General features: G+C 47.4%; 1 pseudogene; it reads left to right on the top strand.

Annotated features, from left to right (window-relative positions):
- The first annotated feature begins 2,932 nt into the window (after nucleotides 1-2,932).
- LOC103726952 lies at nucleotides 2,933-3,728 on the top strand (annotated as a pseudogene).
- Nucleotides 3,729-8,395: the final 4,667 nt, after the last annotated feature.

Below are 8,395 nucleotides of genomic sequence, written 5' to 3'. Positions count from 1 at the left end.
GGAGGAGGAGGAGGAGGAGGAGGAGATGGCGGAGGAGGAGATGGCGGAGTAGGAGGAGATGGAGGAGGAGGAGATGGAGATGGAGGAGGAGGAGGAGATGGAGGAGGAGGAGATGGCGGAGGAGGAGGAGGCGGAGATGGTGGAGGAAGAGAAGGAGGAGCAGGAGGAAGAAGACTCCAGGGTATGTGATATGATAAGAATGCCTCGGGTGACAGCTAAGCCCTGGTGGCTGCTGATGCCCCTGCCTGAGTAGCCAGAACTTCAGCAGGGCTGATGCTCAACAAGGGAACCAAGAAGATACAGAGTCAGACTAGACACTGAGTTCATCTGACATCAACTCTGGGGACACGAGCAAGCCCAGCAAGGAGCAGGACACCTAAGAGTGCTGGGATCCTTGGGATGATGACTCATAGGACCCAGTTGCCTTGAGCAGATAATGGTCTGTAATTTACAGAGCTTACTAGTGGAGACTGTATGTTTAAGTGAGAGAGAAACAACAGAGAGAGAGAGAGAGAGAGAGAGAGAGAGAGAGAATAATAGATGATAGTTATATTTATTTATCTCAAGCATCCAAAAGCATAGATAATAATCTGGATTGAATAACAAGTTGTATTCATTATCCAATTAGAAAAGGGAAACAGCTCAGGGAAAACTGGTGCCTGTATGTCTCTCCCACTTACATTTAGCAAACTCTCTCATCTCTCCTCATCTATCGCCTATAAGAACTACCTGTCCTCTATCTACCATCTATCTATCCACCATCCACCTGCTGCCTCTTCCTGGCATCAGATATTTTAGCAGGTGTGAGACCCTGTGTCTCACTGACTTCCATTTCCTGCTTCTTGGCTTCTTCTGAGCATCTTTTCATCTGACGTATGGTGATTTAAAACACAAGGGTCTGTCCTGAGAACAGGAAGGACCCTGCTTCTGACGAACAGTTGTGAGCTACCATGTGGGTGCTGGGAACCAAATTTGGTCTTCTGCAAGAGCAGCCAATGCTCTTAACTGCTGAGCCATCTAGCTTTCCAACCTCTAAATGTTTTATATTTATTTATTGTGTGTGTATGTGTGTGTGTGTGTCTAGGTCAGAGGACAGTTTGTGAGAATTGGTTCTCTCCTTCCATCACAGGGTCCTAAGGATTGAACTTGAACTTAGGTGGTCAGGCATGGTAGCAAACACCCTTACTCACTGAGCCATCTTGTCAGCCCCCAAACCAATGGTGTTGGCTATTTTAATATATTTGTATTTATTTACTTATTTATTTATTTATTTGGCCTTTGGGGGGGGTCTTTTTGAGGCAGGGTCTCCCTGTAGCCCTAGCTGTCCTGGAACTCATTATGTAGACCAGGCTGGCCTCGAATTCACAGAGATCCACCTGCCTCTGCCTCTTGAGTGCTGGGATTAAAGGCATGTGCCACCACACCCGGCATATATTTGTATTTATTTTAGTGTGTTTGTCTGTGTGTGTTCATGGCCATATTCCACAGCATATGTGTAGAGGTCAGAGAACAGCTTGTGGGAGTCAGTTCTCCTTCCACTATGTGGATTGAACATAAGTTGTCAGGTTTGGCAATAGGCTCCTTTACCTGCTCAGCCATCTTGCCAGCCCAGATTTCCTTCTTTTTAAAAAAATATTTCATTTATTATTTTTATTACTTCATGTGTATGAGTGTATTGCCTGCATGTATGTAAGAGCACCTGTAGCCACCATGTGGGTCCTGGAACTGAACCAGTCTTCTGCAAGAGTAGCCAGTGCTCTTAACTGCTGAGCCATCTCTCCAGCCCTGATTTCCTTCTTTTTTAAGCAGCTCCACCTCTGGTTATAAAGTCAACGGAAATGGACAGCTGGGCATCGAGATACACACCTGTCATCCCAGCACAAGGAGGTAAAGGCAGGAGGATCAAGAAGGTGTTCAAGGTCAGCCCTGCTACATAGCAAGTTCAAGTCTAGCCTAGGCTGCATGAGACCCTGCCTCAAGGCAAAACTAAAAACAGGAGAAAAGGGGGGAATGAAATCATCATCATATTGAGTCTGGAATTCCCTCTAAAGGCCAGTGTGTCAAACCAGCCCGTGTTGTTGGGAGCTAGGGAAACATGTAGGAGTAGGGCCTAGCAGAAGGACAGGAGGCATTGGGTGCTGCTCGCTCACTCGCTCGCTCTCTCTCTCCCCCTCCCCCTCCCCCTCTCTCTATCTCTCCCTCTCCCTCCCCCTCTCCCTCTCTCTTTCTCTCCTGGTTGCCAGAAGGTAAGTAGCTCCTGTTGCCCATGCTGCACAGTGTGATGGCCCATGCTGCTGCAGGCACAAAACACAAACTGAAACTGTGACCCAAGAGGAACCTTTTCTCCTGTACATTGACTGTGTCAAGCATTTTGTGACAGTGCTGGAAACTTGACTAACATGCTCCCTCAAACATATATTCCCACTTCCACACACCATTATTTTCATCTTTTTCCCCCTGTAGTACTAGAGATAGAACCCAAGGGCCTTGTGCATGCTCACGGAGCACTGTGCTTCTGAGTCATGCCCCCACCCTCTCACTAGGATTCCAGGAAAGGGCTCTAATGGTGAACACTGCACTAGAATCCCACAGTAAGGGGCTGGTGGCATGGCTGAATGGGACAGCCAATACCTTGGGTCCGCAACTCCTACTGCAAGAGAAAGTAGGGACACCTGCTGAGGGCAGGGTAAGATCCAGCTGTTATGGAGGGTCTACCTCAGTCAACACTGTGGGAGAATCCTGAGTCCTAAGTGTTTATTCCAGAGAGACATGGAAGGAGCCAGTGTCAGCTGGGTCTTCTAGTTCCTGCTACTGGGTCTCTCAGAGGGCCCTGGGCAGCAGTAGCTGCTCTTCTCTGTTCCTAAGCTCATGGGCCTGGGGAACTGGCTCACCATCCTGGCGATCTAGGCCAACCCCAGGCTATACACTCCCTATGTACTTCTCCATAGCCAACCTGACCCTTGTGGACATCTGTTTCACCTCCACCACTGTCCCCAGGATGCTGGCCAATCATGTGTCAGGGTATGAAGACATCCCTTATTCTAGCTGGCTCACCCAGATGTTCTTCATCTGGTTCACCAGCATCGACAGCTTCCTACTGGCTGCCACGGCCTATGACCACTACATGGTCATCTGTCACCCTCTGCATTATGCCACGTCCATCACCTCCTGGCTCTGTGGCTCCTGGTCGCTATGTCCTGAACTTCAGCCATTGTGAACACCCTAACCCACACCATCTTACTCACCTGCCTCTCCTTCTGTGCCCACAGCCAGATTCCCCACTTCTGTAACCTCAGCCCACTGCTGAAGTACACCGTGGGCGTGCTGACCATCATCACCTCCTCTCATGGGCGTCTTGATCTCCTATGCCTGCATCTATGCTGCAGTGCTGAGGGTTCCATCCTTGGGTAGGAAATGCAAGGCCTTGTCCACCTGCAACTCCCACCTCTCCATGGTGTCCCGGTTCTATGGCACTCTCATCAGGGTGTCCTTCAGCCCCATGTCCTCTCAACACAGCCTGGAGGGATGTGGCAGTTGCCATGATGAACCCTGTGCTCAACCCCTTCATCTACACCCTGAGGAACAGAGACATGGAAAGCACCCTGGGACCTTTGTCTGCAAGAAGCCAGTCTTTGCTAGGTGACCATGGAGGTGCGGTGTCAAAAGTGCAAAAGTTACACCCCTCTGTCCTGGGCTTCCCAGTCTTTCATGTGGCTTTAACTCACTGATTATTTTATTCTTCCAACAACTGTCCTCAGATCATCAGTTTTGCTTTAGATTCTCTTTATTACTACTTTGTTTTCATTTTTATTTTCTGTGTATGAGTGTACCCTCGGAAGCCAGAAAAGGGCATCGGATTCCCTGAAACTGAACTTACATATGATTGTTAGCCACCATGTGGGTGCTGGCACTGAACTCAGGTCCTCTGCAAGAACAGCCAGTGCTCTTAACCTCTGAGCATATCTCCACTCCCTTATTATTTTTTAATATTTTATTTATTATTTTTATTCCATATGTATGAGTGTATTGCCTACATGAATGTAAGTCCACACAGAAGCCAGAAGAGGGTGTCGTCCCCTGGAACAGGAGTTATGGATGGCTGCTAGCTGCCATGTGGGTGCTCAGACTCAAACCTCTGGAAGAACAGCAAGTGTTCTTAACCGCTGAGCCATCTCTCCAGCATGTGTATATGCATGTCTCTCTGTGTGGATATGTGCATACGAGTGCAGGTGCCTGTGGAAGCCAGAGGCGTCAGATTCTCCAAAAGCTGCAGTTACAGGTGATTGTGAGCTACGTGACATGATTTCTGTGAACTGAACTCACATCCTCACAACCACTGAGCCATATCTCCAGCCCCCACACACACTTATTATTTTTTTAATGTGTCTGTGTGTATGTGTATGTGTGTGTATGTGCCATGTGAGTGCAGTGCCTATGGAGACCAGAAGAAGGCATTGAATCCCCTGGACCTGAAGTTACAGGAGGTTGTTAGCCACCCAACATGGATGCTGGGAATTGAAGCCAGGTCCTCTGCAAGAGCAGAAAATGCTCTTAACTGCTGAGCCATCTCTCCAACCCCTAAATCTACCCTTTTAATTTTTAAGACTTATTTTTATGTGTGTGAGTGTCTGCATGTATATATGTGCACCGTGTGAGTGTCTCTACCCTCAGAGTCCAGAGGGTGTTGTATTCCCTAAAACTGGAGTTATGGGCAGTTGTTAGCTGTCATATGGGTGCTGGGAACCAAACCCGGGTCTTCTCAAGAGCAGCTAGTGCTCTTTAAAAAAAAATACTTTATTATTTTTATTTTATGTGTATGAGTGTATTGCCTACATATATGTAAGTGTGCCCATGTCGTGCAATACCCACGGAAGCCAGAGACGATGTCAAATCCCCTGGAACTGGAGTTACAGACAGCTGTTAGCTGCCATGTGGGTGCTGGAGATCAAACAAAGGTCCTCTGCAAGAGTACACAGTGCTCTTAACTGCTAAGCCATTCCTCCAGCCCTGCAGTTAGTGCTCTTAACCACTGAGTCATCCATCCAGCCCCAAAGTCCTCCTTTTAAAAAAAAATTTTATTTATTTTTATGTGTATGAGTATTATGCCTACACATATGTAAGTTCACTTATGTCATGCAATGCCCACAGAGAACAGAAGTGGGCTCCACATCCCCTGGAGCTGGAGTTACAGATGACTGTTAGCTGCCACATGGATGCTGGTGTAATAGCCCCACAAGCATGTTTCACTGGTCAATCATCTGGTCATAGGACCGCCCCTAGGAAGGTGGGTTCACCTTATGTTATGCTAAATACATGGGTGGAATACCTAGCATGTTAATGAGATAGTGAATTTTCCCTGCCTGGAATCCCACCTCCTGGCGCAGAACTTCTGGACCTGCGGTAGTCATGTGGCTTCATGGCTTTCCTTCCTTCTCCCTCCATTCCCCTTCTCAAGGCTACTGCCAAGATTACCAGTTGCCTACCCCCTGAGGATTTTTCTCTTAACATTCTAATAAGATGGTAAAAGCTTAAATCTTGTACTTTACCTTTTGGACTTTACCTTTATCCATCTCCTCCTGGTTAGTGGCTCAGAGATGGTAAACACATTTGGCTGAATCGGAACTTTTTTTAGTCTGAGTGGTCCTTCCCAGTGGTCCCAAACTCTGTAACACTGGGATTTGAATCCAGGTCTTCTGCAAGAGCATCCAGTGCTCTTAACCTCTGAGCCATCGCTCCAGCCCCCAAAAGTCACCTTTTAATAAGCAATCTATAGGTTCTGTTCCCCTAGAGACCCCTGACTCACACACTCTGCAAACAGATGCCACCTAGAGGGCAGCAGAAGACCAGCCCTGAAGGGAAGGGAAGGGAAGGGCCTTTTGGAGCGGTAAAGCGCTGGCTTTGCAACCGGGTCACACTGAACTGAAAGATGGCCAACTCTTGCATTGTCATATATTTCTCATTTTTAAATTTTTATTATTTATTTGTTAAATATTTTATTTATTATTTTTATTTTATGTGTATGAGTATATTGTCTGCACATGTGTAAGTGCACCCACATTGTGCGATGCCCATGGAGGTCAGAAGAGGGTGTCAGATTCCCGTGGAACTAGAATTATGGACAGATGTCAGCCATCACATGGATGCTGGGAATTGAGCCTGGGTCCCCTATAAGAACAGCCATTGCTCTTAACTGCTGAGCCATCTCTCCAGCCCCTATTACATTTATTTTTTAAAGATCTTGTTTTCATTAAGTATGTTTATGTCTGTATGCCTGTGACCATGGAAGCCAATTATTGGATTCCCTTGGAGTTTGTGTTACAGGTGGCTGTGAGCCACTAAATTCTCTTCCCTTTTCCCTTCTTCGGATACTGTGCGGGCACACCCTCCCAAGGCCCCAAGGCTTACAGACTAACATAAGACATTTTTAGTTTGGGGTTTGCATGGTCCTTTACGGTAGGGAGTGAGGGAGACTCACAAAGAAACCTCCCAGCACCATATTCCCATGGCTCCCACGCGGCGCCCAGTCTCCATTAGCTTTCAAACTGGTGGGCCTGGGGTCTCACCCCAGGTCTGTGAATGTCCCATCTCGCTTCCACCCTTGCAGGACGCCCCCGCCATTCGCCCCAGCAGCCAAACACACTTCCTTTATGCCATTCTGATCTCTCATTAGGCAAAACCTTGCCAAGCTAATGCATTGGGGTTTGTTATCAACCTTTGTAGGCACCTCCAAACCCCAGCCAGGGCCCACCCAGCTCCTTCCACTCCTACAACACTGCTAGGTCCATAAGCTGGATCCCAGCCCTGCCCATACACCAGACTGCACAGATGACAGTCCTCTAGTCCTCCCACATCCAGTCTTGCTTCTTAGAGTTTCAGGCATCCACAGGCCAAAAAACATCTAGTAGAAAACTGCAGAAACAGGCACAGGCACTCATCAGGTAAAGGTGCTTGCTGCCAATCATGCGAATCTGAGTTCCATCCCAGAACCCACAGAGTGGAAGAAGAAAAGTGACTCTTGCAGACTGTCCTCTGACTCCCCCATAAGCATCATGGCACACTCACTCACACACATGCACATGCACATAAAATAAAATAGAAAAAAAGTGAAACTCCAGAAAGAAAGAACTCTTTTTTTTTTCTTTCTTTCTTTTTGAGACAGGGTTTCCCTGTAGCCCCAGCTGTCCTGGAGTCACTATGTAAACCAAGCTAGTCTTGAACTCACAGAGATCCGCCTGCCTCTACCTTCTAAGTGCTGGGACTATAGGCGTGCGCCACCATGCCCAGCTAGAACTCACAGCTTTTTAACTGCATGGTATCTAGCTTTCTGATAGCTTAGGCGTGAGGTTCCACTGCCACCCTTCCAGAATGTTGAACGCTCTCCACACCATACACCCTACTTACCTGTCTGTTCAGTGTATCCACACTGTATATCCTACCTGCCTATGACATAATCATCTGTTTCAATTTCAATGTCCTGTACTTTGTGTTTATGTCTAAATAGCCACCCAACACGCTGTCAGCATGCCTGCATCAATATTCCCCACTGCTCACACAGACACTTGTCTACTCCTGATACCCCAGGAAGATGGGTAAGAATATGACAACAAAATTGGAACCTGAGTGCAGTGGAGCATGCCTGTCCTGTCATCCCAGCACTTGAGAGGCTGGGGCAGGTCAGCCTGGTCTCAGAGTGTGACCTTGGAGAGAGAGAGAGAGAGAGAGAGAGAGGAGAGAGAGAGAGAGAGAGAGAGAGAAAGAAAGAAAGGGAGAGAGGGAGAGAGAGAGGGAGGGAGGGAAAGGGAGAGAGCGATCCATGTTCATAACTTTTATTATCGTAATTCTCATTGCTCTATTTTGTTACTAGTTACTGTTAATATAGTGTTGTTGCCTAACTTATAAATTAATATTTTAACATCTTTATTCATTTATTGTGTGTGTGTGTGTGTTTATGTGTGTGGTGAGCATGTGCATGATGTCTGTGTGGAGTTCAGAGGACAATTTGTGGAGTCAGTTCTTTGAACTCGGGTCACCAGGCTTGGCATCAGGCACCTTTACCTGAGAAATCCCACCTGCCCTATAGATTAATCTTGTTTTAAAATATTTATTTTAAGGTTGGGTGTGTGGCCCATGCCTTTAATCCTGGCTCTTGGGAGGCAGAGGCAGGCAGATCTTTTGTGAGTTCAAGTCCAGCCTGGTCTACAAAGCAAGTCCTAGGTCAGCTGGGGCTACAGGGAGAACCTGTCTCAAAATATATATATTTTCCCAGGCATGGTGGCGCACACCTTTAATCCCAGCACTCGGGAGGCAGAGACAGGCGGATCTCTGTGAGTTCGAGGCCAGCCTGGTCACCATAGTGAATCCAGGTTAGCTAGGGCTACAGGGAGACCCTGTCTCA

This window comes from Nannospalax galili, unplaced genomic scaffold, assembly GCF_000622305.1.
Source record: "Nannospalax galili isolate Female #2095 unplaced genomic scaffold, S.galili_v1.0 scaffold529, whole genome shotgun sequence".
In the NCBI taxonomy this organism is placed as follows: domain Eukaryota; kingdom Metazoa; phylum Chordata; class Mammalia; order Rodentia; family Spalacidae; genus Nannospalax; species Nannospalax galili.
This window is presented reverse-complemented; position numbering and strand designations above follow the sequence as displayed.